This window comes from Oncorhynchus kisutch, linkage group LG15 (assembly GCF_002021735.2).
Source record: "Oncorhynchus kisutch isolate 150728-3 linkage group LG15, Okis_V2, whole genome shotgun sequence".
NCBI classification, from domain to species: domain Eukaryota; kingdom Metazoa; phylum Chordata; class Actinopteri; order Salmoniformes; family Salmonidae; genus Oncorhynchus; species Oncorhynchus kisutch.
Genome location: NC_034188.2, coordinates 48,268,748 through 48,288,018, shown reverse-complemented (window position 1 = coordinate 48,288,018; position 19,271 = coordinate 48,268,748). Strand labels below are relative to the sequence as shown.

Genomic DNA, 19,271 nt, shown 5'->3' with positions numbered 1-19,271 from the left:
CATGATGTCAAACTCAACTGTTGATCTTTTCCAGTGATGATGACATGTATTTCTTCATGGTATGGTGGGGTATGAGAAATGGGTCAACTTTGAGCACCTTTATATCCTGAATGTTTTGGCCTTCAAGCTCAAAAGGTCCCTTTCTGATCACTTTTCTTTCTTCAAGGGATGCTGTCAAAAAGTGATTGAATTCAAATGGATTTACCAATAGTCTATTTCACGTTTTGCTGTATGCGATCACATAGGCAGCCAGTTTATAGCCTACAGTTGGTCAAAATGGCAGTTGATCTTTTACGTTGAAGTATGTATGCGACTACTCTTTGTAGCCTACTGCAATAATTATTTGGAAATTAGTAGCCAAGACAATATTTTGGAATTCACGGTCAGTCCAGAACATTAGGTTGTGTGGGGAGGTCATTGCAAAACATTGTTGAATTGAAACATTCTCTAGATCCACAACAATTTGCCATAGTTTGACCATAAGAAAATGTCACCGCCCTTTGCCAAATACAGCTTAAGTTACTGCAAAAGACTGAAAAACTCTGCCAACACAGTAAATAGACCGGTAGCTTATGTAAAAGAGTTGTCGGTATAGGCTACAGTATTTCTGTGCAATAGGAGCACGACAGCATAGCCTCAGAGCCTACATGCAGGTGATAGAAACCCAATAATCTATTGATAAACAAAATATTGAACTATTAGTATTTTGCAAACAATTGTGTGGAACTTGCTAAAAAGGCAGCATGCATGTTTAGTTGTAAAAAGTCCTGTGTCTTACATATATTTCCACACTATGAGGTTGGAATATTACTGTGAAACCTATGATAAGGCCCTTTAAGTGTAAAAACTGTTTGCAATTTCAGCCTGTTTTGGTGGGACGGAGTTTTGGCGGGACGGAGTTTTGGCCTGTCTGGTGACATCACCAGGTGGTATATTAGTTAATAGACCAATAAGAAATAGAGTTCCAAACCTCTCTGCCAATAACAGCTAGTTTTCACTTGTCCCCCTCCCCACTCAGACCACTCCCAGACAGTCCAAGCAAAATTTCACTTGATAAACTGCTCTTTGCTAAGAAGTTATTTTTGATCATTTTTGACCATTTTAATTGAAAACAATCACATTAAGTACTTAATTGTTACCCAGAAATGATTTGATACTGAGATTTAAAAAAAACAGCTGCATTGGACCATTAAAACATTCTGCCCACACCTCTACAGAAATGTGATCAAATGTGCCATCGCTCTTTCGTTTAGAACCTGCCGAGGCCTAATCCCAATAGTTCCAAATTACACAGCAAATATTGTCACCCTAAAAGGTAAATGGCGTGTTTTCCTTACGGAGTTACAACGCTCGTTCACGTGCACACAGTTTCACGACAGGTCTGACTTATAACGGGAAACATGTATGGTGTGTGCCAAGTTTATAAATCTCAATCGTTTTTTACTTATGTATTCTTTTCAGAAATGGTGCATGCAGATATTTAGTTAGAAATGTACACAACGATTATAAATGAGGCCCCGGAACGCATACCTTGATGTGTGACCACAGTGTAGAGACCCTTGCCTAAATGGGGCGGCGCATGGATACGTTATATTTGGACAGGGTTGCGCTGAGGCCTCCACAGTCCTCTCTCTGCGCGTCCCTCCAAGCTCTGGCGCGTAACTGACGAGTCCGAGACACGCGCCACTCAATATGACAGACAACGACTCCCCGCCAATCACATTACCCCGCCCTCCAATCACATTAGGACACAGCGCTTGGAGGAAGGATATGGGTGAATCAAGGTGCAATTCTCATGGAAAGTAGGGCCCCCTGAGTGAATTAGGTCCACATATTGCACCTGGGTTGTCTGTGTGTGTGCGTTGTGTGTGAACATATTGCACCTGGGCCAAGGCAGATCGACAGTAGAGAGATAAAGAGATCAACTATGTTCAGGTGACGCAGGTACACTTAAGGATGCAACATTACAGGAGAGAATGTAATGCATTCCGAGAAGGGGTGATGGATGGATGAGGCTGGGATGAGGCCCAGCCGGGGTGTCTCTGCTGGATACCCTCATAATATCCACGTTAATGCACCTGGGGGGGTGTATATGCATGCATGTCAGTGTGAGTATGCCATGGACTCACAAAATAACTTTTCACTCACCCTTGTTTGTCCGACCTCTTGGCTTTGGCTCTGTCCTTGTCTCGGTCCCGGCCCTCGTCTCAGTCCCTGCCCTTGTCTCGGTCCCTGCCATTGTCTCGGTCCCTGTTCTTCTCCTTGTCTTTGTCGAGGCCCTTCAGCCGGCTGCGGTCTCGGCTGCGGCTGCGGCTCTTCTTGCGGCTGGACCGGCCGCTGCTCCTGCTGCGAGAACGCAGCCGCTCACAAGACCTGGAGAGACAACACGCTCACAAGACCTGGAGAGACAACACAACACACGATCAGAATCACAACAAAAATATTGATAAAAAGTATGTAAAATATGTTCGATTTGATTTTAAATATACTGTAACAGTTGGCACTAACCGAAGAGGCACGGTAACAGTTAAAAATGATGATAATTTGGGGGGGGTGCTTTTGTCCTGTTACACACAAATGTGTAATGGAAATGTGTTTCTTGCATATCCCAACTCCCCCTGAGACACCTGCAGGGAATGGGGTCACGGCCAGGGTCACCATTGTCCAGTACCCCTGGAGCAATTAGGGTTAAGTACCTTGCTCAAGGGCACAGCGGCAGACTTTTCACCTTGTCGGCTTTGGTATTTGAGCCAGCGACCTTTCGGTTACTGGCCCAATGTTCTAACTTTGAGGCTACCTGCATGATTCTGACATGCAACCAAAACCACCCCATCTGGTCCCATATGTTATGACTCCCAAGGCCTTGGGTCAGTCAGACTGTTAGAAAGGGCTTTATGTACTGTGGGGCCTCTGTAACTTGTAATGCCTTGTGTCACATTATTCATTGTTTAAATGTTGAAAAGACTAAATTAAAAAGTCATACTAATCAGACTGTGTGTGTGTGTGTGTGTGTGTGTGTGTGTGTGTGTGTGTGTGTGTGTGTGTGTGTGTGTGTGTGTGTGTGTGAGAGTGAGTGAGTGAGTGAGTGAGTGAGTGAGTGAGTGAGTGAGTGAGTGGGAAATAGTTACTAGTTGCCGTGGTGACGGCGGTTAATTTACAGCTTCTGGTATGGGCAGCAGCCTATTGGAAAACCCGAGTCGGCGTTGTGATCAGAAACTGATGGTTGGAGATGGACAACCGGATGGAGATGGGGGACTGACTGGAGATGGGGCACCGGCTGGAGATGGGGGACAAGCTGGAGATGGGGGACTGGGGGACCGGTTGGAGATGGGGGACCGGCTGGAGATGGCGGACTGGGGGACCGGCTGGAGATGGGGGACTGGGGGACCGGCTGGAGATGGGGGACCGGCTGGAGATGCGGCCTCAGGCTGGAGATGTGGGACAAGCTGGAGATGGGGGACTGGGGGACCGGTTGGAGATGGGGGACAGGGTGGAGATGGGGGACAGGGTGGAGATGGGGGACTGGGGGACCGGCTGGAGATGTGGGACAAGCTGGAGATGGGAGGATGGGGGACAAGCTGGAGATGGGGGACCGGCTGGAGATGGGGCCCCCGGCTGGAGATGTGGGACAAGCTGGGGACTGGGGGACAGGCTGGAGATGGGGGACCGGCTGGAGATGGGGGACCGGCTGGAGATGGGGGACCGGCTGGAGATGGAGGCAATTAGGTAGGGCTTTAGATGGCAGCCTTATCGATCCTGACAGTCAATGGGATGGACCCCTGAATACACACAGATACACATACTGGGAGTAGTTGGAAAGATTTAGAAGGCTACTTATAGAGACAGGCTGGCTGGGCCAGCCTTCAGAGCCCATTGACACACTGGCAGTCACAGCAGCCTGTCACTGCCTCTCTTGCACACACCTCCGTGGAGTGGAGAGACTACAGTGTCTATTTGCGCATGCACACCTCTATTGATTGAGATAAGTCCTTTTCAATACGCTGTCAGTCGGAGGCTGATGTGTGTGTGTGTGTGTGTGTGTGTGTGTGTGTGTGTGTGTGTGTGTGTGTGTGTGTGTGTGTGTGTGTGTGTGTGTGTGTGTGTGTGTGTGTGTGTGTGTGTGTGTGTGTGTGTGTGTGTCTGACAGTGACAATGTGAATAGAAGCCTGTAAAAAAGAAAAGGAGGAAGCTAAGGTGTTATATTCTATCATCTATCATTTTATTGATTTGTCTATAAAAACAGTCCAACCTGCTGTCCGAGAATCTTTATTGCTTTCTTTCCTCTTTATTAGTTTGCCATTTGAAATATCCAAAGCGATCCCTCTTTTGACATAAAACTAATCATATTTTTCCAAGTCCTGTCACAAAAGTCTGTGGACAACTGTTGAAAACAGGTCCTCCCTGTTAATATAACCTTATCATCATTATGATCTAAAACACAAAACTGATCCTGGATCAGCACTCCTACTGTGAGATGCTTTATACATACACTAGTTCTACAACGTGTTCTAGTGTCGAACAAAGCTGGGTGTCAACGATGAGTAGGTGATACATTGAATACTGCAAAAATAAAACTAGCTCTTTATACAATGCAAATGACATTCAAAATATCTGCCTAATACTGTGCTTGCACAATGACATGGCCATTTACAAGGACACAGGTCTTAATAAGTATCACATTAATACATCCTTCACAAGAGAAATATCAGATTCTAATGTCATAAAACGCTGCACTGTCATCACTAGTAATGGTGGTCAATCATTTGCCTGGCTACCAAAACTCCTTTCTCTAGCCAAACGCTATACCATGCCCACAGATGTTAGTTTCTTCTCCCCAATGAGTCTGGACCTGAGTACTTCCCTGACAATTTCAAGAACGCAAACACACTTCTGATTGGTCCCCAAAACCAATGGGTTGGGCCAGAGCCAGAACAAAAACGTGGGTAAAGCAGCATTTAGAAAATGTATCATTTGGCTCTGATTGGTTAGAAATGATCCAATCGCTGATGACTTTGTTTTGTAGAACACCCCTCATTTTGACATCACCACAAACAACTTAAATGATGGCAGTCTCAGACTGAGCTTTGTAGCAAACATAGAGCAGCGGAACAACATTTTTATTTTAGATTTTATTTACTTAACTAGGCAAGTCAGTTAAGAACAAATTCTTATTTTACAATGACTGCCTAACTGCCTTGCTCAGGGGCAGAACGACAGATTTTTACCATGTCAGCTCGGGGGATTCGATCCAGCAACCTTTCGGTTACTGGCCCAACGCTCTAACCACTAGGCTACCTGCCGCCGCCAGCAAGCAAGTAAATATCAATATTCTATGTATCAAGACCGCACACGTGCAAGAGGAGGACAATCACCTGTGGTTTGCAAAGCCTTGTCGAAATTAGAGTTACACAGAACTCTGATGTACTGTATTAATGTAAGGTGGTTATGTCACCAGAGAACTGGCAAACCACCCAGCCTTAACGTCCTGGGGGAATGTGTATAGGTTTATTGCTCTAATCAGCCTCCCGCCTGGAAGATCCCCAGGCCAACCCACAGGCTGTGGTGTGGGAAACTGTGTGTGTGGTACAACGACCGACGTATGTGAGACGAGGAATTGGACACTGTCCATTTTCTGTTTTGGTGTGTGTGTGTGTGTGTGTGTGTTTGTGTACGTCCAATTGCTACATATGGAGAAACACAAGCGCAGTCTCATTTTATCAGCCAAGCATCTCGTGGCAAGCAGATGCAATAAACACTAAATCTGTGGCTGCTTTTCTGAACGAGAGGGGGGGGGGGGGGGGGGGGGGGACTGCAGCCACACACTTCTGGGGTCTGTACCAAATTAAATTTACTGTAGTTAATAGAGTGAGGCTATGCTGTTAAATGTCAATTTCATTACCGAGCCCTTCCCCTTGGAGAATGATTAGCTCGTTTAAGGCCAGGGGTAAATGTGTTAATGCAAGAGACACAGATAAACAGCATCAACCCCTACCCCATGCCAAGGCCCTGCCTATTTTACATGTTATTTTGGTTATTATCATCATCTCGGGAGAAAATGGTTCCCCTATGGCCTAAACATATTCTCATTTCTATTAACAGGGCCTTGCTGTTTTCTCCCTCTCTCCCCCTCCTATTCGCCTAGCCAATCCATTAAATTGGGCTGCCGCTATTGGCTAGGGCAATTTTCTCAGTGAATTATCAATAAAGTAATTACCAGTGTGTTGGAGCGAGGTTGGGGAGCTTATCGCTGGGTGACCCCCCGCGCTCACCCTGGATATGATCCCTAACCACAACCTATTTGGGTAATTATATCGTCGGGGGTGTGAAGCCTGGATGGTGGTGTCGTCGCCCCACGTTATCTGTCTGTATTATATTTCGGAGGCTAACCATGTTTTTCATTGAAAATTGGACATTAATGGCAGCCACATGATACCACTAGTGCTGGAAAACAGGCTAAAGTCTCGACTGGAATCCGACCCTGGTCAAATCATTATTCGTGCCCCCTCCTCCATGGCCCCCTGCCTCCCCTCTCCACCTCCCTCCCCATCCCAGCAGTGACGACAGCCTGGAACTCTCTCTCATCCAGCCATCCATCCTCTCTATAGTCTTTCAGCTGGGGACTGTGGCCCTCTCCTCCCAGGGTACTACGACCACTACCACTACTAACTATCCATACTCTCGGTAGACAAAGGTACAAACATAAGCATAAATGCAACATCCACAGTGCTAAGTGGGCATATTACATAAGCCGTTTAGCAGGCACCTTTATCCAAAGTGACTTATAGTACAGTGAGCGCATATATATTTTTGTATATGTGTGTGTCGAAACCATGACCCTGGCACCGCTAGAACCACGCTCTTAACACCTGAGCAACACAGGAGCATGGTGATGGTTAGCCTATATCTTGACATTAGGGGAGATTTCCTATGTCAGCGTGGTCAGTCTTTGATTAACGGGCTATGCCTATGTGAAAGAGAAGTCTCCGATTCCACTGGTGATTGTCATGTCGTCACTCTGCTTCGATAAGTGGCTCTTTCTAATGATGGATTCTAATGGGGCTGCTGTACTACGACTGGACCTGTGAGAGACCAGGGTGAACACTATACCCAATCCTTACTTGGGATCTGCGCAGGCAACTCAAATATGTCCCGTTTAATATCAATAATACACAATTGAAGAGAAAGTCAAAAGTCACACGCAAGTTAGTTCTTTGGCCCCATGTCTTGACTAGGACTCTTTCTACACCAAACAAGGTCTGGTACTTTTTTTTAAACTCCAAATATGCAAGACATAGAAACCACATCTGACAGAAGAAAAAAATATATATATATATATAAATAAATAAAAAGACATTTCAGGAACTTCATTAAAGCGTCTACCCCCACAGAGTTCCTGCAGAGCGAGAGAAAACACACATACGGGTGCACACACGCACACACACGCACAGACAGACGCACGCACAGACAGACGCACGCACAGACACACAGACCCACACACACAGCAGCTGTTTGAAGTTAAAAGTGATTTTCATGATACTGTTCGAAAGCAAAGCACCTTAAATGAGCAATAGCTGCATTTCCTGCTGCCAAAAGACATGCAAAACAGCTGTTCCTCTCCAGCGCTGCCCGCCGAACGCAATGCAAATATGTTAACCATTCAGAATGTATTACTTTTGAGTGCTCTTCAAACGCTGTGTCAGACACAAGTTTAATTTATGATATTCTCCTAATTACGATAGCTGTTGAACTCATTTCCCAAGCTGTTTCCCTCTTCCAAGCAGCCATATTATCTGTACTCTCAGTTCAGTCACACACACACATAAGCAAACACACACACACACACACACACACACACAAAAAGAGCACATCAAATTACAAGCGATGTAAAGTAGCTGATTGCTAGCACAATTAACACAGCAAAGAGCAATCATGAATGATTCCCCATTAAGTTGATCTTCCTCCTTCCCCCTCAAAACCATGAAAGGAGACAGTAAATATCTATATCTGCCATAATCGTTTACTTTAAATTCGCTCACAGCTGACAACTGTCCAACAGTCTGCTGGGCTTGAGGACCCATTTAAGCCCACCCGCACAGCCATAGGTCAAATAATTAAGCCAAGTTCAAAGGCCTTCAAAGGCTGCTTAGATCTACATGAACCCACATTGCTAACGGGTTTTACAAAAATACAAAATGAGAAAAATGTACCTCTACGAGAGTAACAAAATTGAATGAAATCTTCATCGGCGTGGTTCACCTCCGAGCTAGCTCTGCTGGCACCATGTGCCCACTGTCACTCACCGACGACGACGCAATCCTAAACTGGCCTGTCTGGTGACCCCTGGCATTGTGGCCCACTACGACGCCCTTCAGCAGCTGGAGCCGAAAGGCGTGATGGAGCGACTGTTCAGCCACTGAACCCAAACACAGCGTCAAGTGGAGGTCAAACCCCGAGACGAGGTGCTAACTCACTAACTCAACTAATTTCGCCAGAGCTAGTCATTCAACAACTCATTTGTTTTCTTATTTTTCTTACATTTGGGTTTACTTCAAAAAAATAGTCACCAACTGTCGGTCTCACTTTAATTGACAGTTAATTAACAAACACACTTAGCATCTCCTGGCTTCCACACATAGCCTACAAGCCACTGATGCTGACCTTCTGAACATCTACATTTTTGAAAATGTATCCATGTAATATAGCCTACACCTTCACAATAAATCCATGTAATATAACCTACACCTTCACAATAAATCCATGTAATATAACCTACACCTTCACAATAAATCCATGTAATATAACCTACACCTTCACAATAAATCCATGTAATATAACCTACACCTTCACAATAAATCCATGTAATATAACCTACACCTTCACAATAAATCCATGTAATATAACCTACACCTTCGCAATAAATCCATGTAATATAACCTACACCTTCGCAATAAATCCATGTAATATAGCCTACACCTTCACAATAAATCCATAATTTCTTTTAGACAGGTCTAAAGAAACATGATATGACGAAACTGTAGTCTATTTCAGAAGAACAGAACAGCATACTCTGAGTTGTCCTTATGTTGGGTCCTGATCTGGCTATGCCAAATGGCTGAGGGCTACACTTGTTCATTTAGCAGACAGGATTTGCTTAGAATTCTGCGGCATTATTTTATAGTATGAGGGAGTGGAGTGCGCACATGCGGCTATTCTGTGTTGAGCAGTTAACAAAGAAATAGGGACTCCTATATGCTAATTTAGAGTTATTCATGTAACTTTAGTTGTTCTACAGACGCTGGGCTATATGTTTTGATTTTTAATGCATTGTAAGGCAGCATGATGCGACTAATGATGATTTGAAAAAAGTTGTTTGAAAAGGCATGAGCTCCTCTTGTTTTTTGTGCAGGTTGTACACACTTCATCAGTCTCATTCACAATTTGACAAGCACTTGATAATGCCTTGAATTTCACGGCAGCATCCACTTTTATCCGTAATGCACACCAAAAAAAATCCATGCCCATCTCCCTGAGTACTGAGCTATCTGAAGCGCCTCTCACTCACGTGATCGGGTCTTTCTCACAGGCTACAATGAAGACAGACACATCGGTGAGCCAACTGTGCCCGTCCTGATCCAATTCCGAGGTGCATAATGAAGAAATTGGAAGAACTGTCCACATTTACTTTTCATCAGCCAACAAGATGTGTAGGCCTAACGAACGGCAAAAACATTAGCCTACGTCAATCTGCTATCCCCCATAGCACAAAAGTCAACCAATTCTATTCTGTGCCAGAAATAAATATTCCAAACAATGTCTGGGACAGCTGTGGGGTGCAATCGATCCCAAATGAATACAACCACTAGCATAAAAAGTAACTTTTTTTAAGCAATGTGGATCAGTACGTTGAGCTTAAAATGTTGATAAACTATTTGGCTATTTCTTCACATTACAAGCGCACCAATGCACACATGGCAGTAGACTACAAGCGGGAATGTTCCATTAGTGGAAAACACCATTATCAAAAGTGACTGCAAATGCGATTATGCATGTAATGCTTTCATTATAAAAGGTGAATTTTTATGGTGAGAATGATCTTCCCCAAACTTTAAACTTACTTGCTTGCGTCTTTGTGTTGCTTTAGCAGTATGCTTAGGGTAATTGTTCTGCTGGAAGGTGAACCTCCATCCCAGTCTCAAATCTCTGAAAGACTGAAACAGGTTTCCCTCAAGAATTTCCCTGTATTTAGCACCATCCATCATTCCTTCAATGTTGACCAGTTACCCAGTCCCTGCCAATGAAAAACAACCCCAAAGCATGATGCTGCCACCACCATGCTTCACTGTGGGGATGGTGTTCTCGGTGTGATGAGAGGTGTCGGTTTGCGCCAGACATAACGTTTTCCTTGATGACCAAAAACCTACTTTTTAGTCTATTCTGACCAGAGTACCTTCTTCCATATGTTTGGGGAGTCTCTGTGGAGCTTTGCAGCTCCTTCATGGTTATCTTTGGTCTCTTTATTGCCCCTCTGATTTATGCCCTCCTTGCCTGGTTTTTGGTGGGCAGCCCTCTCCTGGCAGGTTTGTTGTGGTGCCATATTCTTTCCATTTTTAATAACGGATTTAATGGTGCTCCGTGGGATATTCAAAGTTTCTGATATATTTTTAGAACCCAACCCTGATCTGTACTTCTCCACAACTTTGTCCCTGACCTGTAAGTAGAGCTCCTTGGTCTTCATGGTGCTGCTTGCTTGGTGGTGCCCCTTGCTTAGTGGTGTTGCAGACTCTGGGGCCTTTCAGAACAGGTGTATGTATACTGAGATCATGTGACAGATCATGTGACACTTAGATTGCACACAGGTAGACATTATTTACCTAATTATGTGACTTCTGAAGGTAATTGGTTGCACCGGATCTTATTTATGGGCTTCATAGCAAAGGTGTTGAATACATATGCACACATCACTTTTTAGTTATTCATTTGTTAGAATTTTTTTAAACAAGTCATTTTTTTCATTCACTTCACCAATTTTGACTATTTTGTGTATGTCCATTACATGAAATCCAAATAAAAATCTATTTCAATTACAGGTCGCAACGCAACAAAATAGGAAAAATGCCAAGGGGGATGAATACTTTTGCAAGGTACTGTAGCCTATAGAAATGTTGCGCAACATGAGCTCATGGGCTCTCATGAAGTGTTCGATTAGATTTTCCATTACATTTGCATTGATGTCAGAGTGATTAGAGGGACAATAGAGCGCTGAGTACCAGACACTTAGCAAGTTTGGGAGGGTACTAACGACCATCAGCAGCATCAGAGCTTGGAGAAGCCTAATTACCGTGACTAAACCATCACGTGGAATTTGACTGCCTTCATGACTCGTGACTGTCGGTGTGGCGGTAATACGGTCACCGCAACAGGCCTAGGGACAAAAGTTTTAGATTTTTCATGTGGTTTCCTTTTATCTTGGTTGCAGCAGACAGAGGAATTGTCGGACACACAGACGTTTCAGTGTCAAACCTTAACTGTGTGTATTTAATGTTGGGTTTGACAATTAGTCATGTTGAGTTTGGTTATGTGAGAGGAGAGTCATTTTGTTGTTTCATTGCAACACATAGTTGAGTGTGGCTCCATCTACGCCGGTTGGAGAGAGAGAAGGAGAGAAGGGGAGAGGGAGAGGCGGACTACTCAGACAGCCGCGCTTCAGACACAACGTGTTCCTAATTAGCAGGTGTGCTCATAGGGGCAAGATGATGGGGAGGTTTTTCCCCTACTTTTTTATACATGTGTATTTATGAAGTGGTGGAAGATCTGAGGCCCTTACCATAACAGTGTTTTACTGTTTAAATGTAGACGGTTATGCCGTGTGCGCTTAAGTGATTTAGGGAACCTCACAACTGCGGTATAAGAAAAATCATAAACGCTGAGACGAAACATGTGGGCTCACTGTAAAAGGGAGGGAAAAGAATGAGCGACACAAAGCAGACACGCATTCCACCTCGGAGGGGGAAACTACACTTAATTAAACAAATAAGTGCATCTGAAATATCGCCTCGTTAAACCACCAAACTATTTAGTTTTACTCCGACAGAGTGAAACGAAAGTTTGATGTGTGTGTGTGTGAGAGAGAGAGGATTTCAATTGTATTTTTTCAGAAATACATTCCGAGCTGATGTTGAGAACAAAGTGTCTCCCTCTCAACAAAAAAACATGTTCAGAGAAAACTTCTCCTCTGCGACATCTGTCGCTGCGCAACATAAAATTGCCTGATGTCAAATTAAAAAAAATTAAAAAAACATGCCCACAGATATCACATTTTATTACTGATCAATCTGGGGTTTCTTATGAGACGGCTCTCTAAACTGATGGGTTTTCATCAGGCCGTACGACACAGTGCAGCCGATTGCTGACAGCCCAATAACTATGGGGCTCATTGCTCTATATCAGGTCCCTTAAATCCACGCGCACACACACTATTCACCGACGAAGCTTTGACTGCCTCCTTCCCTTCTCAGTGTTCAGCTGGGTAACATAAGCTAAAATGCACTAGAAATCAATGACAAATATCATATTCCAAGACAACTGTAAAACATTTATTAAACTGATGATTTGCCCTGATAGTCCAGTTATTCCAATGCTGCGATTCGCTGCTGATGATAACCTTGTTGTGAGCTTGACCACTGTAACACGCCACTATCGCTGCAATAGCCTACACAACATCCTGCGTGTTATCTGCAGGGGAAGTTATACTGGGAAGGACCTGATAGGGGTCAGGCTAATGGCGGGATAATAGCGCTGCAGGGATGGCGGGCTCAATTCTGTATCAATTCAGGGATTTGGGAAAAAATAATTAAATTCCAATTCAAGAATGGGAAGGGAAAAAAAATACAAGAATTGAACAAAATTTCAGATCCTCATTGAAAACTGATGGCACTTCTCAATTATTGAATTGGACTTTCAATTCAACCTCTTGAATTGACTGAATGAATGGATACTGAATTGACCTCACATTGAATTGACCCCAATCCTGCAGTGAAAGGCATGGGCAGTGAAAATGAGGACCCACTTGATAGGTTAATAGTGATTAAACAGTGCAGACATGGGCAGAAGGGCAGAACACTCAACTCCAGCGTTTCCCAAACTCTGTCCCCGTAACCCCAAGGGGTGCACGTTTTGTTTTTGGCCTTAACACTACACAGCTGATTCAAATGATCAAAGCTTGATGATTAGTTGAATCAGCTGTGTAGTGCTAGGGCAAAAAAAATGAAATGTGCATGCCTTGGGGTCACGAGGACAGAGTATGGGAAACCCTACTCTAATCTTTCCCTGGGCCGGGGGGGAGCGAGAAAGAGAGAGCGAGCAAGCGAGAGCCACCCACCAGAGAGAGAGAGCCAGGAGTCTCCTGAGGAATCTACTGCTCCTGAGAAGAAGCGCTAAGGTACTCCAACACACTCCTCCAACCAATCACAGAGAGGCAGGGTGGCCACGTGACAGGTGATACATTTCCCCACTTCCTCTTTGTGTTTCCGACTTGGCCAGGAGCTCCATCACGGGACGCCCCCAGCCGGACGTACAGAACGAAGGAAAAAGAAAGAAAGAAATACACTCATCAAAACTCAAGCAAGTTGAGAAAGTGTTTCATTACATTTCAAAGAGTGTCTGGACTTCAGTCAATAAGCACATGATCCCGATTAAATTTTTTCATTTTGCCATCCTTTTTTTTACAGTTCAATTATTAGATGGATAAATGAAACCACATTTCCCCCTGCCTGTGCACGGGTAGAAGACAAGTGCAGCCTGCCTGGGAGATTCCATTAGTCCACAATTTGCTTGCCGGCTGTTCTGTTCTGGGGAGGGTGGAGGAGGGGGTGACAGTGGTTCATCTGACAGGCCAGTGCACATGGCTCTGCTTAGCACGCACACACCCATAAATGTATGCACGAACATACAGGCATGCACACACAGGCATGCAGACACACACAAAGAGACAAACTGGAAATATAAGCATATGAATTTGTATCAATTATAACAACTAGCCTCAATTGTCGTCTACGGTTAGGCCTAGCCTAGGGGAGACATGTTCTGCTAAGTATTCAAACAAAGCTGTCAGTGAGTCATAAGTAGGATGTTGGTACCTGGTAAAGAGCCCAATCTGTGGCTGTGGCTTTGGGCCTAGGTTTCCATAGGGGACCCTGGGTAATGTACGTTAAGTCACAGAAAATGGCTATTGAACGAAGCAGCGTGTGTAGCGTACCATACGGCTGCAGAAATGTGTGGAGGTGCTGGGGGAGACGGAGGAGGAGGGTAGACCCCGGTGGCAGTTCCTCTCTGCTTAATTGAGAGGAAGCCGTGGCCATTCATTAAGGAAAAAAGAAAAACCTGAAAAGTGCTGAATTAAAAATAAAAATAAACGTTTTTATTTTATTTGTTTATTTCTTTTCCGGTCGGCTACTTGATGGGTGACCTCCCGAGTCAGACAGAGGCACATCGGTGAGACCCCGTCGGGAGTGAGAGGCACTGGGGGAGGGCGAGGCCAGGCTGGGATGTGGCGCAAGGTGCCACCTTCTCCCCTTCACTTTCCTCACACAGCGTCATTAAACCCAGGGTTCTGCCGCCACTCGCTCCAAACAGCTCAATGACAACACACGGGCCTGCCAATTAGAAATAATTAGGCAGTCATTTTGGTGGCAAGTCTTTTTAAGTGCATATATAACGATGCAGTGAGCCGAGATTCAAACAGACGCCTAAATAATTATGCCACTGATCACAAAGCGTCTGCACATCTCTGTACTTCACCTTAATGCGTTTCAAAAATCCACTTCATTACCTCCAGTAATTAATCCTCCATTAATTGCAGGAAAAGCCCAGTTTACCTCCCTTCGTTTCTAATTATCATCTTATAAATAGTTATGGTTCTAATTAATGTGTTCATTAGGCAGGATATTTTTCTCAAAGCCGCGCTCGGAGCCAAAGGTTCAGCGTCTCTCTCAGAAGCCTAACCAGCCAGAAGGTGAGGCCATTCTGGTTGCATTTGCTTTTATTTTACTACATTCAACCTCCTAATTGGCATTTAAAACCCAATTTGGAAGAACTTCAAGAAGCTTAAATGGAGGAGAAAAGTAGGAAAGGGAGAGATTCATTTTGTATTCAGATTTCCGATACCAGGGCAAAGAGTCTCTCTCTGTCTGTCTATCTCTCTCTCACACATTTTCTGTCTCTCTCGCTCTCCTCTCTATCACACGTCCAGGGACAAACGGGCGAGCTTTTTTCGGCGTGATGAAATTAACATACATTGTGTATTAGGAGCTGCTGCCATCTTTCTCCAAACCGGTCCAAATGTGGACTGACAGTTTAAAGACATTTTATGGAATCCTTAAAACAGGTAGATAGCTGCTAGTACCACACAGTGAAGGCAGAATCCTGAGCTCTGGCTTTGAAGGCCAGAGGGCCAGCCATGAAGAACTGAGAGAGAACTGAAAGGCCCAGTCAAAGCGAAAGCCTGTGGACAATAAATACATTTGACGAGAGCGGTGCGAGCGAGGTCAAGGCAGAACAACGGCCCCTAATATTTACAGAGCTCAAGCAATCTGACGGGTAATGATGGGTGATTAAAAGACATTGTCGTCATGGTTTTCTTCACAATTTGCATTCAGGTGCCATTGCTGTTTGACGGACCAATCGGTCATCGTTTCTGACACGGGATGAATTCAGAAGAACATCTCGTCGAGCTAGTTAATCTTCGGTGGTTGCTATAAGATGCTCAAACACCGACTGAGTTTCCTGTGGCAAGGTTGTTTTTTACTTGAACGACACACAATAGGGTCAGTGTAAAAAAAAAAAAAATTAAACGTAATGTTTTCTGAACTGAAATATATATATTTAAAACAGATCAATTTTTTATTAGGAAAATGTCAAAACGAATTAACCATTAAACCTGTCTATTCCAAAACGTTGGCATATCAGATTATTGCATTGGGGCTATCACAAAGCCTTGTGTGTGAGTGTCTGTCTGTCTCTCTGTCTGTATACAAGTGCTCATGTGTGTACATGCGCTTGTGTGTGTGTTTGTTTAGCGGCAGGACAGACTCGGCTAGGTTCCCACCCAGGGGAGTGTGGCTGGGGGCTGGTACTGAATGTGTGCCTGGAGGAGGGTGGGTGGACAGTGGTGGACGGGGGGGGGGGGGGGGGGGGGGTTGGCAGGAGAGGGGAACCGTGCCTCGCGGCGAGCCAGGGATGAAAGGCTCCGTCCGTGTCAGTCACTTACTCCTCTCTTTGGTAAATAAAGGTTTCTGACAACAAAGCAGCGAGCAGAGCTTGACTGGCCTTTAAAGGGGATAAATAAAAAAAGACTGGATGCAGTGGGAAAAACCTCTGAAAAAGCACATCAGATCTTCCAAACTGGAAGCATGTTGATTTTTATGAAGTAAAGAGCACGCACCACAAGCATCCCGGGTCATCGTTCAGTTAAAACCAACATTTTGTATAAGTCGGGTATAATGCGGGGACTGGAAGAGAAGCAAATATCTCTCACAACCTGTAGGAGGTGAATGAGAGGAGAAAGCCCAGAGGTATAACAGACATACAGTGGAGAGAACAAGTATTTGATACACTGCCGATTTTGCAGGTTTTCCTACTTACGAAGCATGTAGAGGTCTGTCATTTTTATCATAGGTAAACTTCAACTGTGAGAGACGGAAACTAAAACAAAATCCAGAAAATCACATTGTATATTTTTAAGTAATTAATTTTCATTTTATTGCATGACATAAGTATTTAATACAAAGCAGAACTTAATATTTGGTACAGAAACCTTTGTTTGCAATTACAGAGAGCATACGTTTCCTGTAGCTCTTGACCAGGTTTGCACACACTGCAGCAGGGATTTTGGCCCACTCCTCCATACAGACCTTCTCCAGATCCTTCAGGTTTCGGGGCTGTCGCTGGGCAATACGGACTTTCAGCTCCCTCCAAAGATTTTCTATTGGGTTCAGGTCTGGAGACTGGCTAGGCCACTCCAGGACCTTGAGATGCTTCTTACGGAGCTACTCCTTAGTTGCCCTGGCTGTGTGTTTCGGGTCGTTGTCATGCTGGAAGACCCAGCCACGACCCATCTTCAATGCTCTTACTGAGGGAAGGAGTTTGTTGGCCAAGATCTCGCGATACATGACCCCATCCATCCTCCCCTCAATATGGTGCAGTCGTCCTGTCCCCTTTGCAGGAAAGCATCCCCAAAGAATGATGTTTCCACCTCCATGCTTCACGGTTGGGATGGTGTTCTTGGGGTTGTACTCATCCTTCTTCTTCCTCCAAACACGGCGAGTGGAGTTTAGACCAAAAAGCTCTATTTTTGTCTCATCAGACCACATTACCTTCTCCCATTCCTCCTCTGGATCATCCAGATGGTCATTGGCAAACTTCAGATGGGCCTGAACATGCGCTGGCTTGAGCAGGGGGACCTTGCGTGCGCTGCAGGATTTTAATCCATGATGGTGTAGTGTGTTACTAATGGTTTTCTTTGAGACTGTGGTCCCAGCTCTCTTCAGGTCATTGACCAGGTCCTGCCGTGTAGTTCTGGGCTGATCCTTCACCTTCCTAATGATCATTGATGCCCCACGAGGTGAGATCTTGCATGGAGCCCCAGACCGAGGGTGTTTGGCCGTCATCTTGAACTTCTTCCATTTTCTAATAATTGCGCCAACAGTTGTTGCCTTCTCACCAAGCTGCTTGCCTATTGTCCTGTAGCCCATCCCAGCCTTGGGCAGGTCTACAATTTTATTCCTGATGTCCTTACACAGCTCTCTGGTCTTGGCCATTGTGGAGAGGTTAGAGTCTGGTTGATTGAGTGTGTGGACAGGTGTCTTTTATACAGGTAACGAGTTCAAACAGGTGCAGTTAATACAGGTAATAAGTGGAGAACAACTAACAGGTCTGTGAGAGCCGGAATTCTTACTGGTTGGTAGGTGATCAAATACTTATGTCATGCAATAAAATACTAATTAATTACTTAAAAATCATACAATGTGATTTTCTGGATTTTTGTTTCAGTATCCGTCTCTCACAGTTGAAGTGTACCTATGATAAAAAATTACAGACCTCTACATGCTTTGTAAGTAGGAAAACCTGCAAAATCAGCAGTGTATCAAATACTTGTTCTCCCCACTGTATATAGAGGAGCGGGTTGCCCTGTAAGCAGCATTCAAACACACACACTTAAACAGGTTAGGCTACACACTCACCGCTGACAGTATAAAAACTGTGATAACAAAACAACACGTGTTGTTATTTTCTGCTCTAACAGGTACTCATCTTGTTTTCCTTTCTTTAACACTGTAAGAATTCACCATCTTTCTTCTTCTACATCCTATTGTCAAACTCTATGCGCTTTGGGGTAGAAAAGCAGATTTGGGTTGTCATGTCCCATGACACACGCACACTCGGATCGGATCCCCATAGCACTCCGCTGGGCCCAGACCCACCTGACACACTTCCCACACCCAATCCCCCACACCAACACCACCTGAGGACTGATGGGTGAACCAGATACTGTGGAAACGTTGAGGACCAGAGGGGGGGTTTTCTCTCTCAGAAAGGCCTGATTCTCATCCCCCTGCACCAACCTTCCTCCTCTCTACACTTGGTGACCTTGCACGGGCCCCTAGCTCGGCGCAGTCAGGAAAAGCCATCAAGCAGATGTACTGCGGCCGCCCAGCACCTCATTTCATTACACCAGAAAATTGCTGTGCGAAATAAATATTGGGCCATCACTCACGCCTTGTGTGATCTTCCAACTGCGTGCCGAAGCAAACGACTACTACGCCAACGAGAGGGTTTCCCATTCTGAAACCTCACAGCTAGGCACACACACACACTACCCCAACCTGCACAGTAGCGCAGTCCTAGTTGCTCCTACTCACTCCAGAGCACCTGATTGGAGCGATAGTGTTTTCTGGATTAGTTTACTATCCTTAAGGGAGGAGGGCATGATAATTAGGGGCCCTCCGCTTGATGCAGATGACAATCACACTGATCTAACCGCTCAGCAGTTATCTGGGCTAAACCCTTACACAAGCACTATGGCCCCCAAACGGAACATGCCTCTGAAATATTAATGAGAGAGATGCAAGCATCTTTTGTGTGTGCGTGCGTGTGTGACGTCTGGTGTTTGAGGTCAAGTGGTGGATTAGTAACGCTATGAAGGCCTCCATCTCTCTCCTGTGAACCTGCCACTGAACCTTAACGCTGACTGACTGTCAGACGGCCATGGCTTTAAC

The 19,271-nt window shown here is 44.8% G+C and overlaps 1 long non-coding RNA gene across 3 annotated transcripts in view; it reads right to left on the bottom strand.

The window, feature by feature from the left end:
• LOC116353612 (uncharacterized) overlaps positions 1-19,271 on the bottom strand; it is a 206,662-nt gene that overhangs the window by 178,151 nt on the left and 9,240 nt on the right. For all 3 annotated transcript variants that reach the window (XR_004203076.1, XR_004203077.1, XR_004203075.1), the window contains exon 4: positions 2,149-2,399. This is a non-coding gene — a long non-coding RNA (uncharacterized LOC116353612). The remainder of the gene's footprint in view (positions 1-2,148; positions 2,400-19,271) is intronic.